This window comes from Tiliqua scincoides, chromosome 3 (genome assembly GCF_035046505.1).
Source record: "Tiliqua scincoides isolate rTilSci1 chromosome 3, rTilSci1.hap2, whole genome shotgun sequence".
Classification (NCBI taxonomy): Eukaryota; Metazoa; Chordata; class Lepidosauria; order Squamata; family Scincidae; genus Tiliqua; species Tiliqua scincoides.
The window spans coordinates 187470752-187478865 of NC_089823.1; the positions used below are offsets into that span (position 1 = coordinate 187470752).

Consider the following 8114-nt stretch of genomic DNA (forward strand, 5'->3'; position numbering starts at 1 on the left):
ATGATTATTTAAAAAAAATTTACTATACAGTTTGTTCTAAAGATGCCGTCTTCTCCTGGGAAAGCTAAAAGTGCAACTCCCAAAATCTCTGCATTGAGCCATTGGACTCTCAAAATACTGTCTATTCAGTTAGCAAGAATTACATATCCGCCAAGGGAAAGAGAGAAATTTCTGATTGGAAAACCATGAACAGCTAGTAATATGTCTACATGTACTGTATATAATCCTGAAGAACTGCCAGAGAGTAGCTGATCCCAAGTAGTGTCATATGATCTTTGGGAAGGTGTTTGTGTTTTTGCAGATTCCCTAGATGTGTTTTAACACTATGCTTTTATCTGAAATATTGATTTTTGTATTCTGAAGGTACCCTGCACATCACTGATGATTGACAACCATTCCCCATTCACAGTGTGTGTAGGATCCATATACAGCATGCCAAAAAAAAATGCTTCTGAAAGTTCCTTCTCTGAAAACATGTACTGTATTGCTACATCTTAAATGTATAGCTTGCCCACTTTTCTTTGAGGGATACAGCTTTCTTTGTCTGTTCTCCTGCTGTGTCGCTGTTGCCCCTGCAACCATACCCATTTCATGCAATGCCACACTTAATGCCCACATGTTACAAAATGGCCATGTTGTCTGTCAGTGCTGGTTTTTTCTCCTTGTTTTATAGAGACCCATTGATGATCAAGAATTAAGGTTTATTTTAAAAAATGCACAAGCAGCTCTTTCACACCTCAGACAACTGGTCGTGAATTGGCCCAGCAAAGTCACTCTGGAAGCCAATTCATAATGTACTTTAAAATGTTAAGCAAACCTGACAATGACTTGTAGTTGAGTGGTGAAGTTAACTTGAACTGAACTCACGGAACTCTGTATCCAGCAATCAATCTTGCATCTTGTTTGTGCACACCCCAGATTTACTTTAGTGAACTTGCTTGGCGCTACTTTCATGACGTTATGAAAGTATTGTACCATTTGAAATTGTGTGAGGTAGAGGACTTTTAAACATAGCCCATACCACAGTTTCCCATAGAATATATCATTTCCCCAGTGAAGTGTAGGTGTTAAGTTCATGTAGGAAATTATTATTTTAAACTATTGGTGAACTGAAATTGCAGAACCATCTAAATTCACACAGTTATTCTTAAGTGACTCCTCATCATGATCTCTTCAAAACAAAATTTTTAAAATATCTATATACGTATACGTATGTGTGTGTGTGTGTGTGTGTGTGTGTGTGTGTGTGTGTGTGTATATATATATATATATATATATAAGCCCTGCTCCAAAAATGCCTTTGAAGCAAATTAACAAACTAAGCTAGTACTAAACACACATGCACACATACCCTGGCAATTTTTAAAAATGCTGTTAATATAAAATTGAACCACGAAAAAAAATTATAGGCAGTATTATATATCGAAATCCATTGGAAATATTTTGTTGGGAGCTACTGAATAAAATATTTTGTGAAGTCAGAGTGCCCTCTTGTGGATGGTGGAGTGGCTTCTAGTTTTCTTCCTGGTCATTTGAGATTGCCCTGGTTATCCATATCTTAAAATGTGTGACATGAGAATGATTGAGATAGCAAAAGTCAAAACGCAGCTTAAATTTTAGACAAAATCCAAAATTTGAAATGTTTTGTTCTACTGTATACTGCAACTTTAATAGTAATGAGCACTTCTGAGTTCGTTATTGCGGTTTTGTATAATGCCTGAAAGATACTCTTGCCGTATTTCTAGATTCTTGTGAACTCTAAATCTAAAGCTTATTTCTGTCTGACTTGACCCATGTTTACCTGTTTCCCATTTTTGTAACAGAGATCTAGTTCTCTTGCAAAAAGCTGATGTGTTGGTCAGTCTGGACGATGCCATTTCAGACTGCGGGAGGCAACTCATGCTTGAATTATGTATCATACTAATGAAAACCCCTTACTTTAAGACGGGGGGGGAGGGTTTACAATGGAGCAGGTAAACATATAAACCTCCACCTGCAACTTGAAATGGTATAGAAGCAGACTTACCACCAGTTGGTAATACTTAGGCTGAACTGAACCTTGATGCTTGGTAAACTGTACACAACACAATACCTAGGCTGGGATCCAAGGAGCTGCTTAGGTACAAGGGGCTTGCAGTGGCCTAGTGTGTGTGTGGGAGGTGGGTGGAGTTTGCAGGAAAAAAAACAAAAGGACCCTGAGTTCCTAGAACTAGTTCTGCAGTGCTTTGGATCCTGGCCCAACTTTCTAGTGACTGAAGTTTTTGCCAAAATCCACTTCTGAGCAAAAAATTGGCACTAGGATTCCTAACACATTTGCAAAGAATTAAGTCCCACTGATTTCAGTGAGGCTTATTTCCTAGTATATATACATAGGATCACACCCTTGTTTGAGCACAAAACAGCACGGGCTGTGCTTTTTCAAATGCTTGTTTGTACAGGTTAGTCAGACCTAGATTCTGAAGCAGGTGAACAAGTATACATGAATTTCAAGTGTACACTGAAGTAACAGTGATCTGCATTTGCCCCAATCAGCAAGTTTCAAAAGCTTCCGTCAGTAGTAACACTGAAACCTTTTGACGAAGGCATTATAGAAGTGTGTGTTTAACTACTTTCAGATATTAGTGTGACATACTTTATTGTAAAATGTACTCATTGCTTTCCTCTGTTAGAAATGTGTTACTGCTTTCTATCATGTATGAGAAATGGAAGGGAATCTGGTAAAGCATTCATTATTTTCATATTACTAGCATTTACAGACTAGAAATAGTATTTAAGTTTAGATGTCCTTAGGTAGCTTGTTCATTTAAAAAAATTTTCTGTTGTATTTTTTTGTTTCTTTTTGTTCCAAATATTTTGCAGTCTCAAGATAAAAATCCAATGAGAGGATATGTGCAATACTAAAAAGAGAAGAAACAGGGCCCTCATCCAGGACTTGAAGTGGAACGCACAGTGTGATTTATTCTTATTTAATAAGAAATATTCATTTTGCTAATCATGCACTCTTAGCAAAGAAATTGGGACTGAGGGGAAGGGAGTGACTGAGTAACAGAGGAGAGGAGAATTTCTGGTGCAAATGGATTGTAAGCATGTGTTAATGGTGGCTCAGTCTGGTGATGGTATGAGTGGATTACCTTCAGGCAGAAGTGTGAGAATTGTTTGTGAACATTTACAGTAGCTGTTCAATTTGTCTATTCCCCCCCCCTTCTCTTCTAATACACAGTATTTCATTTTTTTCCCCCCTTAGGGAATTGCATTTGTTCAGCTTCATACATTCTGTGCAAGTAAAGTGCTACAGTTGGTATGGAATATAGATGTTGTCTTGTTAGCAAAGCACAAAGTTCGCAAAAATTGAGGATTGATCACATGCTTGAAGTGCACCTCCTCCAATGGTGTGTGTGTTTTTTTTTTTAACCTCGTGTTACTACAGTGCACAGTACTGTTCACAATTTAGTCCATTAAATGGGATGATGTAGCTTTGGTGTGTCTAACCTCTTTCCACAGAAAACAATTTGGAAAGAGTTTTGGTGGCCTGGTATGCAGGGCCACCTTCATGGGGTTTATTTAATGTTCTCACACTTCCCCCCCCCCCTTTCCCCATCTACCAAGGTAACCTAAGGAGTAATATGATTTGGTCAGAGATACTATACATTCAAATAAAATTTTGATTCTGTTGTCTCTGGCACAATTTAAAAAGAAATCCTCTTCCAAAATCTGCTTCTTCAAAGCACTCTCAAAATTAAAATCTCCGAAACCTGGGCCACTATATGTCATATAGTTACTATGAAACCAGATGCCCAAGGCGGGTGAGAACTATGAATTTCATTGCCCACATTTTTCAAATCTCTGTCTCTTCCTAATGCCGTCTTCCCTTCAAAATACCTCTTTTTTCAATTCATAAATATATCTCTCTGCCCTTTTTTGTTACATAAATCATTTGGGGGTAAACCAGAAAACTGAACTTTGTTGCCTTAGAATCTATTATTATTACTTATTAGATTTGTAATCCGCCTTCCTCCCTGAAGAGCACCCAAGGGCTAACAACACTTAAAACACATATGATATACATAAAACTATAAAAATACAATAAAACTATAAAAAAGACAATAAGAACAATAAAACCAGCAGTGATAAAACACTGCAGTTCTGTTTTGTTTGCCGTTTAAAGAGGTATAAAGATAACATTAAACACCCTCTGAACTGCGGTTCTGTTTCTTTGTCATTTCTGTGTTGTGCTTGTCGTCCTGGGTCATCATTCTTTCATATATATATATATATATATATATATATATATATATATATATATATATATATATATATATTGTTTTCTAGACTGGGGTCAGGAAGTTCTACACCCCACCCCCTGGCTGCACATGGATCCCAGCAGTGAAATCGAGGAACCACAATGGGCAATTCTTTCAACTCTTCTCCATGGGATTTGACTTTTTATAATTTTAACCTATATATATAATTTATAATTTTAACCTATATATATATAGGTTATATATATAGGTTAAAATTATAAAAAGTCAAATCCCATGGAGAAGAGTTGAAAGAATTGCCCATTGTGGTTCCTCGATTTCACTGCTGGGATCCATGTGCAGCCAGGGGGTGGGGTGTAGAACTTCCTGACCCCAGTCTAGAAAACAATGCTCAAGTTCAACACTCCCCCTCTGGCAGCCGGACCCCGCTGCAGCGGGCTGAATCTCTGGATTCTGGTCTGCCCTCCCGCTCCAGGATTCATAAGATGCAGGCGGATAAAATTTAAACCATCTATAAATTCTGGCTGTTCAGAGATTCTGAGAAAAACTCTTCGGAGCTGCTCCCCCTCCACAGTGTCCTCTGTCCCCCCTTTTTTCTCCAGTAATCTAATTTTTCATATCCACTTCAGGATGTATAGCTGAACAAAAGGAGCTTCCTATGCTTAACCTGAAATTACAACAACCAAAATTGAAACCAATGGCACTCTATGTGACTTTCTTCTGTCCTTTTTAATCCTGTCAGAGGGTCTTTAGCAGGCACATTGCTTGGTGATTTTTGCACCTCCTATGTTAAGAAGGAAAAAAAGCAATTGAATTTCACAAGCTGCAGGCTTTGATTTTGAAAGATCCAGTTATAGCACCTCAGGGTTTTGTTTTGTTTTTTTAAGTTTCAAGAATTTTTAATTCTGCAGGCACATTTAAAACAAAGAAACAAAAGCTAGTAGTGGGAACAACACTGCTGACTGTAACACTAGATTTCAAACATCAACTAGATTTCTGCTGCTAAACTGAATTCAACTGGCACAATCCAGGCTTCCTCCTAGAAAATCCAGGTATATGTGTGTTCAGTCAAATCAGGGGTACTGTACACTTCCCACTTGTTCCTTGTGTGAACAGGTAGTAAAAACGTATTTAACAGACAAACAACCAACAGAAGGAAAGTTGACTTTACAAATTCCACAGCCAAATCACAAAGGGCATTTGAGGCCTGACCTGTGAACCAGCCCCACCACAAGTCCGGTGAAGAATCCTGGTGCAGACCAGGCTCTCCCTGCACCTGACTTCTTTGCAGCTGGGCAGGAACTCCAACACAAGTGCTCAAGGGGAGAGGCAAGAGCTCCCAACCCATGTCTTGAGGTCCTGCTTCTGCAGGTGAGTCTGGCTTCCCGCCTGATCTTGCAAGACAGGAAACCCAACGACACGCTGGGCATTTTTCTCCCAAGCTGGCCAAAGCGCCACAAACCAGCCAGTAGTCTTACACCCGTGAGTACGACAGCCTGCCTGGTTGAGGCATGTGGGAATGAGGAGTCCATCACCCCAACAAATCAAAAAGCACCTGAGATTTGGGGCACCCCCGAAGGTTGGTTGCTGCATCCACCACTGATATGCGAGACTAAGATGAAGGGAGAGGGGTCAGCATCTTTCAGTCGCACTGGATTTCCAGAAGGCTCAGCAAGGACGTGGGGCTTCCCTGGCACTGCTTCTGGCACACTGAACTCCAGAACTCCCAGCAGCATGCCTTTGGTCTGGGGCTAGAGAGAGGAAGCGACTTCTGGGACATTCCTGAAGGATCCTCTAAGGTGAATCCCCGTCCTCCTAGTTGTGATGGACACAGCCATGGCAGAGGAGATCCCACAGGCATGGCAACATCAGGAGGTCCTCTTGTGTTCCGGAGCTGCCATTCACATGTCCTCCACACTCCACTTGTATGCCAGCTCCTGCACCGCCTTCTTGCTTGCAATTCTGGCAAAGCGCTTCTGCTCAAAGCCATTGGACCGATCAACGCCATCCCAGCGGTACCCGGGCCAGATGTTGAATCTGTTCAGTGGGGGCACCGGCCCATTGTAATGAGGCTTTCCTTTTGCATCCTTCCCCTCCTTGGCCCTCTTCCTCCTGATGAAGTCTGCCATAGGATCCCCCTCTCGCTCCTGCTCCCGCAGCATCTGGTCCAGGTCCTGGTCGTCAATGTAGCGCGCCAGCGCCTTCTGCATCTCCTTCACCGCATCCTCCACATTTTGCTGCTGCTGCCTGCACTGCGCAAGACCCTTGCCCCACTTGGCATACTGTCCATCTCGCTCGGACTTCTCCTCCGCTTTCTTGCGTTGCTCCTGCTTCAGGTCCCTCCTGCGGCCTGACTTGTCCCGGAAAACGGTTTCGGCATTTTGCGATAAGACTTCCAAGTCTTTGCTGCTCCCATCCTGCCTTCTGAACTCTTGCTGCTCCCTCCTCAGTAGCTTGGCCGACACTAAGCCAGTTTTGCCCCCTGAGAGCATCTGAGGGTCCCGGTGGCAGTCTCCCTTTCCTTTGGAGTCTCTGGTCCGACGGGGAGGCGAGAAGTCAGGGGGGCTTCTTGAACTGTGGGGCTTCTTGTCAGTGTTCAGACCCCTTCCGGGAGGAGATAAATGTGAGACTGAAGACCTGTGCCGACTCCTCCTTGGTGGAGACAGATCAGGAGAGTTCTGGGAATTGACACTTGTGTTGCAAGGAGCGCGTGGCGGGGAAAGGTCCGAATCAGAGGCAGCCTTGCTGCTCCGCCTTGGGGGAGAGGAATCAGATCCAGAATCATGTCTCTGGCGCTGCCTTGAGGAGGATGCTGGTAGCTGGAGGGCTCTAAGGGCTGGAGAAGTGCCTCTACTGTGGTTTTGCTTTCTTGGTCCTGCAAGGGACGATGGCTGCTTCCCAGGTGGCGACGGGTCCAGGTCCATATCAAAATCTGCCAGTTTTTTCCTAGGTGGTGACAAATGGGATGCAGCCCCCTGCTTCAGGTGAGTAGAGCGCTTTTCAGAGAAATGCTCCTTTATGCTGCCACTTGAACTCTTAGAGTGACTTTTGACTGCTCCGGAATGAAGCCTTTCAGAACCCAAATCTGGGGAGTACTTTGTTTTTCTGTTTTTTGCGGCTTCTGAACTGTTTGTGGACTTTGCATCAGAGCTTTGGGACTCTTCCTTCTGGTCTCCTGGGAGCCTCCGCTTGTTACTGGTGCGGAATTCTCCCATCCACTGCACTTCCATCAACTCCGCCACCACAGGCAAGTCTCCCTCGCCCCCCTCCTCACCTGCCTTTTCCTGCCCAGCAGAAATGTCGTCGTCATCCACGATGCGCATTCCGCCCGCCGCAGCCGCCTTGCGCGCCCGCAGGTACTCCGCCTTGGAGAGCCCCATCTTGGCCGCGCGCCGGAAGGAGACGAGCCGATGTGACGCACGGCCGGACACTCTCTGGTCGCCCCCGGCGCGCAGCCGGCTACTGGACATAATTTAAGCATTGAAGAGGTACCGATTGGCAGAGCTGGAGCTTTTTTATCAATAGTTTTGCTTTTTTTAAAAAAAATTTTAAGGATGTGGGTATTTTTTTTTCTTTGATAGATGGACATCACAGGCAACACGTGGGAAAACTCATGCTTCGTATGGGCGTCTCAGTTCACCTGCTAGCTCTGCTCATTATATGCGTTTTTAGTAATCTCTAAATCGAGTACTGTACACGTCCCCTTTGCCAGCAATGTTGGAGGTCAGTGAATTGGAGATCCCTACCCAGATCTCCAGTTGCTATTCCCATGTCTCTGCATTGGGTAAATGCAGAGACTTGTTGAAGAGCAATCAAGAGATCCTTCACTTTTGGAGGGGCTTATATAGGGGTGTG

At 43.2% G+C, this 8114-nt stretch overlaps 1 pseudogene; it reads right to left on the reverse strand.

Annotated features, from left to right (window-relative positions):
- Nucleotides 1-6126: 6126 nt before the first annotated feature.
- Nucleotides 6127-7729, reverse strand: LOC136645232 (BUD13 homolog pseudogene; annotated as a pseudogene).
- Between the last annotated feature and the right edge of the window lie 385 nt (nt 7730-8114).